Genomic DNA, 18,169 nt, shown 5'->3' with positions numbered 1-18,169 from the left:
TATTAAATTTATTGGAGTGACCTTGGTTAATAAAATTATATAGATTTCAAGTATATACACTTTCAAGTATATAACACATCATATGTATATTGCATTGTATGTTCACTAACCCAAAGTTAAATTTTAAATTTTAAATGCATTCCAGTGTAGCCAGGTTTGAGAACATCTAGTTAGGTATTTGAATGGGGGAAAGGCAAAGGTAACAAAAGAAATAAAGAAAAAATGATGAGGACTATTAATTAAATCTTCAAAAAATTATTTTGTGTATAGTAGTTTTAAACTATAAACTATATTTATATAGTTGTTTTAAAAGATCAAGCATACTTTCAAAAGAAATTTTGCCACTACTCGAGGTATTCAAAAGGCTGTGTTACAGGTTTGGAAGATATTTTAAGGGTATTTTGAGCACTAGCAGCATGGCTGAAATGTATGTGTTGTCTAAAATATAACTATATTGAAAGGGAAATATAGAGGTAGAATCCACAATTCTGGCATGTTGAAAAGAACAATATAATAATCTTAGTAATTTCAGTTATTGTATAGTCAGAAGACATTGTCCAAAAAACTTAATGTAGAATTTTTGTGTAAAAATCTAAAAATAAAATCCATAATACATCTGTACTTTTTTGAAAAAGGAAAAGAACAATTTTACTTACCTTCCCTCATAGACTCATTACACTGTGACGTATCATAAAGGCCTGGTTCCTGGAAATTTATCTAATATACCCAAAACTTCACGCATTTTCTGACATAGAGATTTGCTTGACTCTGGTGACATTTCCCAAGCTTTATATATTGGCCCAATGTTTTTCTTCTATGATGTCTTCCCTTAGGGTTTTTCTTCTTTTTCCACAGTTTCAATTTCCATGTCATTTAGATGACATTCACATCTGTCACAGCCCCTTTATTCTCTGAAAAGGTTTTTCATTTTCACCTGATGAGTCATTTCAGAGGAAATGTATTCATTGAGCCATAAGAGGGTAATCATCACTGATTCCTTATGGGAAGCTGAAAAAAGTATATATCGGATTTTAATGGGCCCCATTTCTTATTTTTGATATAATTTGTCAATGAAAACAATGTGAGAAGCATATCACAATCCAGAAAAAAAATAATAGCCAAGGCATTACGTTATTCTTCATTATATTAAAGGAGCTCTGGGATATTCCTCAGTTATATTTCAAAATATTTATGATAGCATTGCATTATAAATATTCTTTCAAAATATTTAAAACTGAATATATTCATAATATAAATAAGCACAATTAAGTAATAAAATCCATGCATTTAAAAATGGAATTAAGTAACCATTTCTTTTAATAAGTATAATAAATATCCTATATAATTTTAATAGTATGTTTTTCTCTTGAGAAAATGCTGAACTACTGGAAAATAACTGATAATGATCATAGTACTTTATTCTATAAATATAATGTATAGAGAATTAAATTTAAGAAAGAATACTGACGTGACCTCTAGTCTGCTGATTTGAGAGAAGAAAAATAAAAAATATTTGTATTATTTTTTATACAGAATATCACTCTCCTCTGTCTCTGTTTTTGAAGTCTAGTTTTTGCTATATGGGAAAAAATATTTAGATTAGTTTCTATGATTTTATTTATACCCAAATGCATGTAATTAAAACAATACAATATGGACTATAAAATTATACTGAAGTGTGTGTGTGTTATTATATCCCTAGTTGCTAATACCCTAAATAGCTTTTAAATAATAATAATAATGATAATAATAATAATAAAACTATAACTAGCTCTTAGTAACTTAAGACCTTAATATTACCGAGTTCTTAAACGTAAGCTATGTTTTTTTGAAGTGCAAGCCCTTGTACAAAAGCATACTTGTATAAATGAAAAGTTAAGATGGGTTTATTTTTATAAATAAATAAACTTTTCATCTTTTATTTGTCTTGAAAACACCTCAACATATTTCCAGCACTATTATGACCAGAGGCTGTTTTGAAGTTATGCTGTGCACATAGCCAGTATGCAAGGCTAGTCTGGTATGCCTGCTATTTTGCTCTTTGTATGAAGATTTTATTCAGATAATTGGACTATTTTTTATTTGATAGGCACTGACCTGCACAGTGAGGGTATAGCTTTCATTATCCACCCTGGAATGTTTTTTTAAAGAGCTAGGGAAACAAGAATAGCTAATCGTGAAATTTCCTATGAGTGTTTGGTTTTGGTTTCATCACAGAAATGTACATTCTTAGGAGCTGGCAATAATCTGAAATGACTTCAACAACTTGGAAAAATTATCTTTCTTCTTCTGTTCAAATGAATAAATGTTCCTGGCGGTTGTCCGTGAATATTCTCTTTACCTTTGACTTTGCTGGGATATATCTCTGATCATGTGGTCAGAGTCTTGAACTTATTTATATCTCAGTTCTGCTACCAGTGGAAACTCATGTAATGTCAGTAGGCATTTGAAGAGCTAAATAGAAATGTCCCAAAGACTATTAGCCAAAGGAAGTCTGTGATATTTTCACTTCCTCAAATAAATCATAATAATTATCAAATAGAGAAAATGTTTGGGAGCCAGGGACTGTAGAAACCAATTTATGTTAAACTTGTAGAAGACTGACTACAGTTGACCCACTGGAGAGCCCTAGTCAGCTATAGATGTAGATGTGTGCTTCCTTTGGCTGTGGCTGAACCTGTGAGAATGGATGAGCATTCTCTCTGAAAGAATTAAAGAGCCCTGGATGGAATCTGAGGCAAACCTCAGAAAGGCATACTTAGGGAAACTAGAATAAGAAAAAAACATAAATGAAGAAAAAGCTTGACCTCTGTGTCAATGGTATACAAACCATATAAAAGAACATTGGTAGATAATCAGGAATGATTTCAAGAGCAAGAGATCCTCAGCATGCATTCAATTTGTGCAGGAAAAGGCACTTATACTAAAACATGTTTTCGAAGTAATTCCCATAATCATTCCGGGAGGTGATCTAAGATAATTCTTTTGTGCAGATGAGGAAATGTAAAACTATAATGGTTAGGTAATTTTTTTAAAGTCTGGAGGAGTCATTGTTTAAACTTTCTGTTCCTACAAACTGGCTTAGACTGTTTCAGAAAGCTATTCCCCCTACCATCTAACTTTTTTTCTGTGTAGATTTAAAAGAAATTGTATTCACCATTTTCTTTTGAAATTTTATATTAACAAATGCAAAGTGTTTGATAATTGAATATCCATTAAATAAACTATTTTACATTGAATTCTCATTTTGCAAGAGTTTTTGCTTCCCTTCCTTTTATTTTCCTTTTTTGAGATTTTTCCAAGAATGAACATTTTAGTAGTGCTCTCAATAGAATACACTCCTAAAAAAAAAAAAAAGAAGAAAAGAAAAGAAAAAGAAAAAGGTGTGTTATGACCATTATCCTGTTGAAATGCAGTGAAATAAAGTTTTCAAAAGCTTTTAACCTTTGCTTTTGTTTCTTAAATTCAGACTTCAGTCTTTCTGAAATGGATGTCTATATTAGTTTCCTAGGGCTGCTGTAACAAAGTACCACAAACTGGGTGGCTTAACTAACAGAAATTGATTCTCGCAGTTCTGGAGGCTAGAAATCTGAAATCAAGATGTAGGCAGAGTTAGTTCATCTGAGGGCTGTGAGGGAGAATTTGTTTCATCCCTCTCTCCTCACATCTGGTGGCCTCAGAGGTTCCTTGGCTTGTAGATGACATTCTCCCTATGTCATCACATCATCTTCCCTCCATGTGTGTCTGTGTCTGTGCTCGAAGCTTCCCTTTTGATAAGTACATAGTTATATTTTATTAGAGCCTGTCCCAGTAACCTCATCTGTATCATCTACAAAGACCTTACCTCCAAATAGGTTCACATTCAGAAGTACAGAGGCTCACTACTTCAATATATTTTGGAGACAGTATATAATTCAACACATTACAATTTCTTAATCAAGATTAATGAAAACTTAACAGCATCTTATACTCTGATGTTTATAGAACATTTTATTTTAACATTTCCGTCAGCATTTAAACATACTCAAGACCAGAATTATAACAAAAATATCACCCCTCATTTTAATAACCACCTCAAGCTACTATTCCTATTTTCATCCTCTTATAGTTGAACTTCTTGAATAAACTATTGTATGTTTGTGGTCTTTATTTCCAAACGCCACATTCACTCTACTATAATATGTTTTCACATTTCACACCATGCTGATGAAATAGTCTCTAATCAGGTTAATGATAATCTCCATTTTGCGAAATCCATTTGAGACTGTTTTCTGTCCTCAATTCGTTTGTCTTCTCAGGATCATTATTGGAAGATGCTGTCTTCGATGAACCCTAAATATGTCTGTATGTTCTTTCTGGCTATGCCAAGGAGGCAAGTTCCTGTCTATTTAGTTGGCCTTTCTCAGGGTTGTGTTTACAGCAAGAAATCCTGAGGAATAAGGTAACATTTTCCTCCATATACAGAGCATACTTGCTTTTACCATACTATAAAAATGGTTACTCTTCCAAGTTCAGTTTTCTTTCCTGTAATTCAACCCATTGCATAGGCAGGTACCAATCATGGAAACTTCACATCTCTCCATGGGACTCAGAGGACATGAGGAAACAAGAAGAATATTATGCTGTTGCCGTGACTATTTTTGTTGTGAATCGTGAACAGGAAAGTCTTTTTTCTCTAACCCAGGATTCTCATGTCTTCTGCCAATATTCATACAATAGTAACAGACTAGCTTATTAGCTTGCACACAAATAAAACTCCCGGTCTCTTCACAGTTCTTGATAATCATTTGACATTATTTGACTTTCTTTGACTGTTGCTTCTCTGGCCATACCTTTCCAGATTTCCTTTTCAAGCAGTTCCTTTTCTAATGAGTCATCAATTTCTGGAGTTTCTTAAAACTCAGAAATAGGTCTTTTTCTAATAGTCTCTTTGTCGGAAATTTCAGCTCATCCTCAGTCTGGTTACTGTGATGATGCCCAGATTTATTTCTCTAGCTCAGAACTCTTCCTTGGTATATCAGTATATCCAACTACTGACCTAACACTTGGATATTTTGAAGATATCACGAATTCATTATGTATATGGCCGGATTCATGGTCTTTCTCTTCAAACCTGTTCTTCTTTCACTATTCCATCTCACAGTAAATGGCATCATCATTTATCCACTTGCCCAGGCCATTCCTTTCTGTATCTCTCACTCTTCTAATGTGTCACCAACACTGATTGCTTTTATCATCTCAATATTTACAGAATCTGTTTTTCTCTTCATTGTTACCTTCATGCTGTTCTTAACTACCATTATGTCTTAAACGGACATCCCAATACTTCCTTCTACATTCATTCTGTACTTCCTCCAATCTATTTTTTAACTGTAGCCAGAGTGAATGATCACTTTGAAACTCACATTGAATCATGGCATCCTTCTGCTTGAAGGCTGCATAAACCTTCATTGAACATAAATTAAAAGTCATTGGTTTACGTCTACTCATTATTTTGATCACAGCACATGTAAAGCTTTCAATGACTTTCCAGTCAGATCTGGATTCTTTATTACATAATCAGATACAACCTTATTACCTTTCTTCAAATCACTTTTGCAGATGGCCATTATATAGCTTTAGTGTGATTATTTAATTAATGTCTATGTCCCTTCTCAGATAGTAAGCTCCATGAGAGTAAATATCCATGTTTAAGTTAATTCTCATTGTATCTCTAGCAAGTTGTACAGTATTTGTTCCTAAATTGGCATTCAAATATTTGAGAATGAACAAAAGAGAATGACCATTTTGAAGAAGTAACCATCTATTTTTCCTTATCTTAAAATGTTTGTTGTGGTTTAGCTAACAATTCATACAAAAGCCAATGAAATATTTTAAGATTATAAATCGGGTCATGTTAGCCCTTAAATAAAATCCTTCATGACTTTCCATCACAATTAAAATGAATTTATATTCCATATCCTTGTTACAAAGTCCTATATGATTTACCCCCTGGATAACTCATGACCTTTCTTATAGAACTCTTTCTCTCATGCACTACAATAAAGCTATAGTGCATATTACTCTCTTATATATTAATATCTCTGGGTATTCCCACCCAGAAGCCATATGCCAACCATTCCTCTTAATCTTCGCTTCACTGACTCCTTTTGTCACTTAGTTTAAATATCGCTTAAGTTTCCTTGTCCTTTAAATTTTAAGCAGTGATCCAATCACTCCCTCAGTACTTTTCACAATTTGGTATTTTTCCTATTTGATTATTTATTTATAGTTCATGTTCTATCACCCTACCCCCTACACACACACACCAGTAAAAATGCTTTGCAGGTAGATTTTCTTGTTCACTGCTGCACCCCCAGGTCTTATGAGTGCCAGGTACTCAATAAATAATTCAATAAATAATTTTTGAATAAATTAACATATTCTTAAATTTGGGAGTCAGATAATTTCCAGCAATGCCTTTGGTCTAGGAAATTAGAACATCTCACATTACCAATTGTGAGAGTTATTACGATTTCTAATATGGCCCCAAACAATTTTTTTTATAATTTAGAGTTTGTCTCCAAATCAGTAAGGAATCTATGATTTTTCTGTTTTTTTTTCATCACTGATTTACCTTGAAAACAAATTGTCTGTTCCTTATGGCAACATAAAATGGAGCAAAGATTTAAACTAACGTGACAGAATGTTCTGACATTCAGAGCAAGGTTAGTGTAAACACGGAGAAGCCAAAGGGTGCCCTAGCAATCCTCTGATCTTGAAACACGCCTTCCTTCTGTACTCTTCCAGTATTTGGATTTGAAAGTAGCAGGCTGGATGTAGAACCACAAACACTACAATATTGTCAAAAGTAGAACTTGATTATTTCAACCTCTTTAACTTTAAGGTGTGTGTGGATTAATAACTTCTTCTCCTTTTTTTTTTGTAGTTTTCTAAAGGTATTAGCAATAAAAGCAAGTTAGCTCAGCTGCCTCTCCTTTGAATTGTATTGACATCATAACTAAAGCTTGAAATCTATAAGACCCCTAAACAGGAAGAAGAGACATATTTAGAAAGAAGTTGGGAAAAAAAATAGCATTTATTTGATAATTTTACAAATACTAGAGGAAGAAAATATTCCTCATATGCGGCTCGACATGTCTCCTTTTACTTGTTTGCATTAGAGAAAATAAGGTATAAATTCTCTGATACCGCTGACAAACTTTTGGAGGTATGTTTTGGTCTTCTAGAGTTTGCCTTAGGCAAAATTTCGAAATATTTCAAATTGTTCTTGTAGATCTTTTATTAGTGTTTCCCTTTATTTTGACATTACCAATACATTGTATCCAAAGGTCCAATAATTTAGCTCTTCATCTTTCTCTTTCTTTGGCAGGGTACCATACTCTGTAATTTTCACTTCATTTTCCCTCCTTCTCTCATGCAAGGCTCTGTTTAATCTGATTAACAATTTTGAACTAGCTAGAAAGAACAAGTTGGTTAATATATTACTCTTTCAGGAAATGTACTTTTCTTTAAATCAGGGGCTATCTTTTTCCTCAAAAAATGTGACTTTAATGATCTTCCTATTTAGTCTTTACGGGTTATTATTATTACTACTACTACTACTACTAGTAGTAGTAGTGTTATTATTATTATTTTATAATCAAATAAGAATAAAGCAGTTATATTTGAATTAACAAAGACATATTAGAAGTGATGTCTGACAATCACACAGTCTTGTAGAAAGGGAGGCTATGATTTGGCAAATGTATTAAGCTCTAACAACTTTTGAAATAGGCAGCATCCAAAGGGGATGAAACATAACATGTTGACACATGATCAAGTTTATCACTTCAGACATGTGAAGGTAGTCAAAGACCTAGTGGTCAAGTGGTAAGGAAAATAAAACTCAAGTCCCTTTTTGAAATATCAGTGAACTAAAAAGAAAATAAGGCCAGAACCAAATGCAAGATATACTTGAAGGCAAGTTGTAAACAGCTCATGCATGGGTGGTTGGCAAATAGTTTTGTGTTCCACAATTAGATGTCTTCTCAGGAACCAGATCCACATTGTGCTGCTTCTAATGTAGCTGGGATCTGGTATTTTGGAAAAGGAGGGCACTTTGAAGAAAGGCCACTAATGCATGGAAGCAGAAGTCCTTTGCTTAACATTACAGATCTAAGACTCTCTAATGAGAGTTAAAATGGTCATTATTTCTTATCCATTTTTTTAAAATTTTCTACTACAACTCAAACACAAATGGGTATGAACTGATTATATGGCAAAATCTCCAATAGTCAATATGCAGTCTGGATAAATTAAGCAAGAAGATATTTATTCATTGTGGAACATTTTGTTTGTCAATAGTAAGTGCTTTATAAATGGCAGAAGTTATTTAAACATAGTATTATTAATATGATTTTTTTGTGGCTGTGGGTTGTGCAGTGAGATACAGCTTTAGTTTTTAGAAACAGTCAGCAATCATATCTTTGTTGAATAAAGAATTGTCCTCTAGTCAGTACTCAGTCTAGAAGATACTTTTTTTCATGTAAAGTCATAGTACTCAATAAGACACGAAATTACAGTAAGTTGGTGAAAAGAATGAAGGATAGAAGTGAATAGTCTGGTTTGAAACAATATGGATTAGGGGTATATAGGCAGTGTCTAACATATACTGGCTAACATATATTTACTAGGCACTTAGTACATGCATACATGCATATATATGTAATGATATATATGAATCCATTTAATAGATATATTGCTATCTTTATATGTCTTCTCATCTTAATGCTTTTACATGGTGATTATTTTTCTCATTTCATATATAAGAAAATTGTGGCTTAAGCAACTTCAATGAGTTCTAAAGCTGTATATAGCTCTATATTATTTAAAAATTTTCTGACTCCAAAGCGTGAGTCATGGACTTCTTTAAGAAATAAATCAGAAGATAATGTGAGATAGAACAGTGGAAGAGAAAGTGAGGGTGTATGCAAAGACACAGTATAGCAGCTTTGTTATTATACCTTCTTAGGTTTGATGATGGCTCCTTCAGGTACTTCTTGGGATATCGTAATCAAGATAATTAATTGTTGTGAGCTTCAGTTTGCTTATCTTTGACATAGGTCTAATGATACCAAACCACAGATCCAAGAAGCTCAGTAAATAAGGATAAATCCCCAAAAAACCCAAAAACCAAAACCAAAAACAAAAAACCCTACACCTAGGCATATCATATTCAAACTGCAGAAAATCGAAGATAAAGAGTACAAGGCATTCAATGATTAAAAGCAAAAGACCTCAAAAATAATATGTAGCTTCAGTATACCCATTAATATAACTATTGTTTGGTAAATTGCATGCTAGATAATGACATATGGAGTCTAATGATAAAAAATGATTATTTTAGCATGTTTATAATATGTAGGGAAAAAAGTCCTAATTATTGAGAAGTACAGAAACTGATGGACTCTCTAGACATTTCTACCTTTGTGTTGCCCAGCACTTTTTATAAATTATTGTGTGAATGGATCTTATATTCGGTAACCTTGCCAGATACTATAGATCCAAAGCAAACATTAGTGTCAGCATGTAGATTACTGTCTACAAGGGCCTAAGGGAGAAATCATTCAAATTGAATTTAAAAATAGATGTTCTAGTGCTTTAAAATCAAATTATGTGCAAAAGATAGGAGACTATTTTATATATAATGAGTCATTGACAAATAGCACATAATACTTCAAATAACTCTGTCACCTCAATTTCTACTTCCTTTGGACTATTTTTCCTACTTTGTATTAGAAACTATCGAAGGCTTTTTAGTGAATTATGTTAGGTCATGGAAGGATAAAGTCTCAGTTTATAGTCTTTGTACTTCCTGTCACATGACCTCTCCTTCTTTCATCAGAAAATTTACCACAAAGAATTCTAAAAATGCTCCCATTCTCTAAGGTGCCTGCTGGCTCCCTCTCTTTCTTGAACTGTGTAGCAGGGGTGTCCAGAGGTGGTACAACTTTACCTGCAGAACATAAAACGTGGAAACCTGCCTAGGTACCACTTCTAAAAGGAAGCAGGATTGAAGTCTTAAAAAAAGAAATTAGGAGAATTCCACAAAACACACTGAATTCTTCCAGTTAGAATCTATAATGGTTTCACAACTTATTTTCATATTTTTATAAGTTGGTCCTAGAATTTCAGTAAAGCTTTTGGATTTTTGTCCACCTTCTCAGAGCCTCATATTTTATTAATGGATATAAAATCTCAAGTTTAATTTTTTCTAAGTCAATGTTTTTAGTTGTGGAAATTTTTTAATAACAAAAACTCTTATTTTCTTTTTTCCTATTTTTTCATCCTGTAGATCCTTAAAAAATATTTATTTTATTTAAGATATTAGCTAAGAAACATATCATAATATAGCAAAACAGGAGAGAAACTTGTACTCAATTTATGAGACACATGCTAATAGTCAATGGATAATAAGTCATTATGTGTGGGTGGACATATCAAGGCCTACTTGCCTTTATTTGTCATCACTAGAAATTTTTATTTTCATATTTAATCTTGTTTTGATGTTCTGGGATCAGGTGAAGTCTAAGTTCAGTATTTCCTCTGTCGAGAAGAAATCTTTAAGAAGTGAATATAGAATTCAGAATTTGGACTCTTTCAATTTTAGTAGACTACATTTTATAAACAGATGATTATTCCTGAATTTAGGAAAAAAGAGATGCCAGATGGTGAGAGTAAAATGCAACATTCAGACTGAAATTACTACGGTAATAGAGAGAGAAAGAAAGAAAGAACTCTCATCGTAATATGTTTTTAGATTATCTGTTTCAGCTATTTTAAGTGTTCTTTAGAGTAAACATTCTTCTTTAAGGAATTCATAATATATACCTTGACAACATGCTTTTTGAATTGAGTTCTGGAGATCCCAATTTCTGTCTGTTTTATGAAGAAGTCTGTGTTGTACATTTACTAAATATAGCTGATTGGTCTTGACTGAAGACTTTAGTCATTAACAGTTGGGTGGGTAGTAGTATACGTTCCTCTGAGTGGTACAAGTAGGTTAGGACAGTAGATAAGACCTTATTCCACAAATATTTATAAGCGTCTTTCATGATCAAAGCATTCTGTTTAGGGATTTACTTTCAAAAGTGAGGGCAGAGAACTCTGGGGGCAAGGTTGTGTTGTTAATGTGAGAATAAATTTATTGAACTGCCTTAGACATAGATTTGTAAATCATAAAAACTGTTTAGCATCTGAGAAGACCATGTGTGGACCCAAGGATGTGTACTTTTATATATTTAGTTAAAATTATGGATTCTTAAAACTTGTTCTTTGAAAATGTTAGGTGATTCAACCTATGCATATTCATCTCATGTCACCAAGTACATTCAAGGTTAATGATGGACTTAAAAAGCCTAAATGATATTAGTCCATGCTTCTCTTAGAGCATGGAATAAAAAGAAATAGTGACTGCAAGCAACAGTTGCTTCCATAAATTTGGAAAGAGCATTTGAGAGAGAGAGAGAGAGAGAGAGAGAGAGAGATTATTCTGTTACTGACTTTTAAATGTATTATACTTAAAATCTCAGTGCACACTTTTAATCAATTCTGCGTTAGATTGCTTACAATTTCTGTAGTAATTCTCCTTCCCCCTCTATGCATGCACCTTTACAATGTGAATTAACCACTTGTGCAATCAAAACATGCAGCCTTTTTCCCCTACCTCTAGAATCTCGGCTCATCTGACTTTCTTTGACCAATTGAATATGGCAGAAGTGACATTGTATAATGTTTGAGCATCATTCTCAATAGATCTTGCAGTTTTCACCCTTGCCCTCTTGGAATGCTTCTATTATCATATGACATCTAGCCTACTGTAAGGTAAAAGGTCACTTGGAACAGAGACAAGCCACTGAAGCTGAGCCATTTGAGGCCAACCAGCTGACAGACAGCAGCAACCATCAGAAATGTGGCTGAAGCCATCTTACGCATTCCAGCACCAGTTGATCAAACAGATGACATCTGTTTAAGTGATCCAAGAGGATACCAACAGAACTAGCTGCCCAGATGAGCACCTAGCTCATATTGCAGAATTATGACCAAATAAAATGGTGGTTGTTTTAATCCACATTTTGTGGTGGTTATGCAGCAATACGTGATTGAAATACCTTCCTAGTATTTAATTTATTGAATCTCATTCATGTGATCCCTTAAGTAACAATTTTATATTGATATTTACTTAAAATTACTATCATGCTCATGCATTTAAGTAGCAATATGTACTGAGTACTTCCTGCATGCAGTGTGTGATTACACACCTCTCACTTTCTTGGGCTTTTGAAAAGGAAATAACTACATAAGTGTTTATCCTAATATATCGATATAGTAATATAATACTATAGGTTAAGGGCACTTTCTTAAGAATCTATGCAATAATTTATGTTTTACTCTACACACATACATGCCATATTTGCCAAACACTTAGCATTAGAAAGTCAGGAAGACAAAACAAAAGATTGTCAGAGGGAGAATTCTGAAAGATGAGTTTTGACATGAGCCTGAAGAAAGAAAAACTTGGTGTACTAATGCAATTATGAATGATAAGTGGTGTCAAGAAAAATAAGAACTTGTGCTCAGGAAAGCTAAGAAACCTCAATAATATTACAAATTTCTGTTAATAAACTGTCGACACTATTGCGCGTCACAAATTTTGTGTTCATTTGTATTTGAACCATTGTTTCTACAGTAAAGTGTTGCTGTCATTCCAAACAAATGTTCTTTGGGAACAGGGCCTGCTTTTAACTTGGAAAAAATTGTCTTTTCTTTTAATATCTCTCTCTCAATGTTTACCATAGTCATTGGAGAAATAATTATGTATCTGAAATAATTTAAAATTATTTATTTCCAGATTTCTTATCTCCCACCTTCCTTTCCTCATTTCTGTTTACTATTACAGTTTATTTGCCCTTTGTTCTGCAGGACGTCTGAAGAGTGAAAAGCTATTGCAATTAATCTTATTGTAAGTAAATAAATGTCTCTTTAGAAAGCCACTGAGATAGCATGTTAATTAAGTTAGAACAGGAAATGAGGACAAGAAACAACAATTATCAGCTAATATCAAAATCTAAAACATAGCCAAAGTAGTTATTCATAGGTGAAAAGCCTGAATTAATGAAAATGATTTACAAAGGGAGAAATATAAATGGAGCTACACTAATTCTCTCAGTCTTCCTTGGAAGCCAGCTCTTACCCATTTTTTCTTTTCTCCTGATTCAGGAAGAAGTTGTGAACACTTAAATCAGAGAATTGATTCTGAAGTGGGAAAGAAGTGTTGCTCTTCATTGTATCAGGAATAAATATCTTGCATTGCAAATAATTGCTATTTTTCTAAATGACTCTTATTGGGACGCTTCAATTGATACTTTGGCTACTCTCTAAAAGCAATGTGTTGCTACGCTTTGTTGCTAAGCAACACCCCACAGTGAGAAAAGCTGAATTCTGAGATTTTAGTGGCAGATTCAAAAAACATTCTCCATCTGTAATTTAATATTAAATGGCATGTCTATGTATCTTTGAATTACATGAAGCATAACTTATCTCAGACAATCTAGAAAGTTTCTTGATCAAAATGTGATTTCTTTCAAGTTACAAAAGACTTTAAGGTACATAGCATATGTCATCTTTTAAAAATTTAATAAGCGATTGCATTGCAACAATCTAATGTTTTACAGTTGTGCAACCATTAGCTATATCCAGTTGGCATTTTTATGGAGAAGAACAATCTTGCCAAACATTTATGAAATGAAGGTGCTGGGAGACAATTCTCCATGGATATCTTGTGTTTTTGCATGTCTTGCAAGCAAAGGCACTGACAGTCTTTTATAGAAGCTATCTTTTCAAGAATGCTTGTACAACAAACAATTTTGGCAGGTAGAGATTATGTCTCCCTCCAGAACAAAAAGCAGATTTGCTTACACCTTTGAAAGATAGAAATAGTGTCTCCTTCTGGAGTGAAGAGCAAGCATGTTTACTGTTCATTATAAAAGGTTCAAGTTCTCTAGGTTCAGTGTTCAACTCTGGTAATGTGATTCACTATGTATACAAGTATCAGTTGGCTCTCTGCTCTCTTTGCATCACCCTGTGGGAATCTGTATAAAAAAGAGCTAATACTCTTGTTATTGTTATTGCTGTGAGTAATAAGTGTCTTTTGTCTCTGAGTTAAATGTCTTGTGACTGCTGACAGCATTTACGAAACTATGTCTGGCTAACTTGTGTTGACTGTTATCAAAAATGCTGGCCGTCAGCAAAAAGGATTTATTGGGAAAAAAGAAAGAATCAAAAATTTGGTGTGTGCAACCATGGCAAGCCTCCTGCAATTCACCAGGGAAATGAAGGAGAGGAAATTCTTACTTAGAAGGGAAGAGGAAGTGTGGGGGTTGTTATAACAGAGTTCTTTTTATAGGGCTTTTGCAACTGACATAGGACATGAAATCTTCTCCTACAGGCCCTCCTGAGTCCTGTTTGTGTGAAGGTTTTTGTGATTAATTTTGACATTTTCCCCTTTTGATCAAGATCTTTCTCTGAAAACATCACAGATCAACAGTCCAGTCTTCTGATTTCAGTGGCTTTTTGTCCCTCAATGTTGGGAAGGATCTCTTCTGGGTATATTGTCTCATGTTGGAGGGACAATGCATGGCCTGAAAATCATACCCATTCAGGTTTGAAAAGCAACAGGTGCAGTGTTTAACAAGAAGAAATTCAGAGCAAAATTAAAACAACATAATGAACGTGGTATATATAAAGATACTAAACCAGGAGCTCAGACCTGGTCATTATTATCTTGGACAGCAGATGAAACAACTGGAGAGGGGGCACTCTTTCACAATAGATTGGGAAATGCAATCAAGAGCATTTTTTTTTTTTCCCAAGAAAGAGAACAAGAAATATAGTAAGAAGTGACAGTAAAAAAAGGTTGTACAGGCCTGGTCCAGTCATTTTGGGAAAGCTGTTTTCTTCAGATGCTGCCTACTTCAGTTTATTGACAACTTTAATTTCAAGTCCTCAGACTACGTGCTGGTCCAGTCAAGGTCTGGTGCCTTCTTCAGGTGTGACATATGAATCCAAGAGTCTACTCCCTAGAGTTCAGCAGAACAAGAGTTAGTCAATGATAACTGATGGGGGCCTTTCCAGCCAGGCTGGAGGGAGTCTTTTTGGGGGTGTCTTTTCCAGTAAATAATGTCTCTAGGTTGCAGAGTATGGTGTTTGAGGTTTTATTTCCTGGGAATGCACTATTAAAAGATTGTTCTACCAAGGCATAGTTATTTTCAATAGAAGCTATTAGGCCTTTACAACCTTGAAGTATGCCTCTCTTTATCAATGGAGGATTGAAAGAAGCAGGAGCCAGATGCATGGGGGTCCTGGATTTATCTCAAAAACAGAGTTGATGTGAGATTTAAAAGGATGAATGGCAATGCTTTTGGCCAAGGTATCTGTAGGATTTCTACAATTTTGCCAACTGAATCTTAATAACATCATTAGTATGTTCAACTAAACCTGATAATCAAGGATGGTAAATGCAGTGATAATGTTGTAAGACCGGCCAAACAGCACAGACTTGTTGAAGCACCTGGGCAGTGAAATGGTTTCCCCTATCACTATGGAGGTTGAGAGGAGTTCTCCAGGTAGTAATAATCTTTTTTTTTTTTTTTTTTTTTTTACAGGACTTTAACCACAGAAGAGGGAGTAGCTTGTCTACAAGGGAAAGCTTCAGTCCAGTAAGAAAACACATCATGACTGAAACATATTTATATCCATGAGGTGGGGGAAGATGTAAGAAATTCATTTGCCAAACCTCAAATGGTTCATTAAGCAATTTAAAATGTCCGGGAGCTGTATGAACAGGTTCCCTTGGCTTATACCTTGGACAGTTGGGACAAGTGAAGTAGGCACTTCTCATGGTCTTATTAATATTTCCCCACCAATGTTGATTCACAGATGCTATCATTTTATAATTGGACCAATGGTTTAATGCATATATGGTAGCTAGGAATGGAAATTTTAGAGTCTCCAGTAGGACTGGATTATTTTGTTCAAGCCAGAGCTTTCTCTTTTTATTAACAATTATTTATTTTCCAATCTTATTTTTCCTTTTCTGAAGCCAATTTTTGGGCTTCTCTGGCCATTTTTTTGTTTGTTTGTTTGTTTGTTTGTTTGAGTTATCAGCTGGGGAAGTATGTATTTGGGCCATGATATAGCCTTGACTGCTTCTTTTAAGGGCAGCATTTTTTGTGAAAATGTCAACAAGGTCATGTCCTTTAGCTTCTAGAGAGTCAAACTTAGAATGCCCGGGGATCTTAATAATATCTAAAGCAATGGATAAAAATATAGCATTCAATAATTCCTGAAAATATGAACCATTTTAAATTTTATTTCTGCCAGAAATAAGGAAGCCATATTGCTTTCATAACAATCCAAAATCATGAACTACTCTGAAACCATATCTACTGTCAGTTTAAATGTTGGCAGTTTTGTCTTTGGCTAAAATATAAGCCCTAGTGGGAGCATACAATTCATACAATGTTGGACTGAAGTAGCTAACGGTAAAAATGCTGTCTCGATGAATTACAAAAAGAGTTACAATAGCATGTCAAGCACAATACTTACCCATTTTCACTCTTTAAATATGAACAATCTATAAACCATAAGAAGTTAGCATTACCCAAAGGAGTTTCCTACAGATCATCATGGGGATCAGGAGGTAATCTGTATGTATTAAGCAGCTGCAAGGAGCTTTGCTGGTGTTGGAGGGAAGAAGAGTATCAGGGTTAAGGGTATTATACATAAAAGTTAGGTGAGGAACTGTTAACAAAAGGACTTCAAAGGAAGTGAGGTGACTGAAAAATATTGGATGTAATGAGTATCAGGTGGGCTTCTACTGCACTGGGTACAAAGATGATTAAAAGTAATCCTGCAAGAGTTTCCTCTGTGGCTTTAACCAACTGGGCAGTGGCAGTAATGGCTCTTAGGCAAGACGGGTACCCCAGAGCCATAGGGTCTAATTGATACTATAATAAATCCTTTGGGTTTACAGTGGTCCCCATGTTTTTGGATAAGTACCCCAAAGGCATTTTAAATTTTCATACATAAAAATAAAAAAGAGGGTCTGATAATTGGGATACCCAAGAGCACATGGGTTTATTAAATTCTCCTTTAAGGCCTTAAAAGCTGTCATTATGTTGTTCCAATAAAATCAGGTGGAGATTGTCATTCTTTAATAAAACATACCTACGTCTGGCCATAAGAGAGGGAGATAGGGATTCCCTTTCGGTAATAGCCAACTAGCCCAAGAAAGTCTCACATTTGATGCTTAGTTTTGGGCCTTGGGAAACCTAGGACACCATGAAGCCTATCTGGACCCCAGTGCAGTCCTTGTTCCAATATCATATACCCCAAATATCAAACCTGGGGTTTGGCAAATTGCAACTTTTCTTTAGAGAATTTTCGTCCCCTTAAGGTCAAATGTTTCAACAGGTGCATGCTATCTTCTTGTGAGGAGACCTAGGAGGAAGCTCCAAGAAGCAAGAAGCAAAGAATCTACATACTGCATTGAAATAGAACCTCTATGGAAAGTTATCCAAATCTGCCTTCAGGATTTGTGAGAAATAAGAAAGACTCTCAGTAAAACTCTTTGAAGTGTTACTGTCCAGGTAAATTGTTTTCCTTACCAAATGAAGGCAAGAAGGTACTGGCTACCTTTATCAACTGGAATACTAAAAAAAAATGCACAGCGTAAACCAATTTAAGTAAAAAATTTACTTTCAGCTAGGATTGATGCTATTAATGTATAAGGATTAGAAACAACAACAATATTTACTGCTTGGAGATCCTGGACAAACCTCTACTCTTGTTACTTGTGTTTTGTTTGTTTGTTTGTTTGTTTGTTTTTAACGAGTAAAATAGAAAGTTGTAGGGACTAGTGCAAGAGACAATAAGTACTTGAGTTTTAAAGTCTATTACAAGCTTTATGCCTTGTAAGGCCTTTTTATGTATGAGGTATTAATTGGTTCTGGAAAGGATTTTTGAGGAATCTATTTGAATTTTAATAAGAGGTGCACTGTGGAGTCTGCTAATATCAGTTGAAGATTTTGCCCATAAAGGGGATAGAAGCTGATCCAATAGGGCTAAT

At 34.2% G+C, this 18,169-nt stretch overlaps 1 long non-coding RNA gene across 1 annotated transcript in view; it reads left to right on the top strand.

Moving 5' to 3' along the window:
• Window positions 1-17,716, top strand: part of LOC120598106 (uncharacterized) — a 78,456-nt gene extending 60,740 nt beyond the window's left edge. Inside the window, exons 4-5 of the long non-coding RNA XR_005651505.1 lie at window positions 15,705-15,801; window positions 17,515-17,716. This is a non-coding gene — a long non-coding RNA (uncharacterized LOC120598106). The remainder of the gene's footprint in view (window positions 1-15,704; window positions 15,802-17,514) is intronic.
• The last annotated feature ends 453 nt before the right edge of the window (window positions 17,717-18,169 follow it).

Source organism: Pteropus medius, unplaced genomic scaffold (genome assembly GCF_902729225.1).
Source record: "Pteropus medius unplaced genomic scaffold, Ma_sr-lr_union100, whole genome shotgun sequence".
Lineage (NCBI taxonomy): Eukaryota > Metazoa > Chordata > Mammalia > Chiroptera > Pteropodidae > Pteropus > Pteropus medius.
This window is presented reverse-complemented; position numbering and strand designations above follow the sequence as displayed.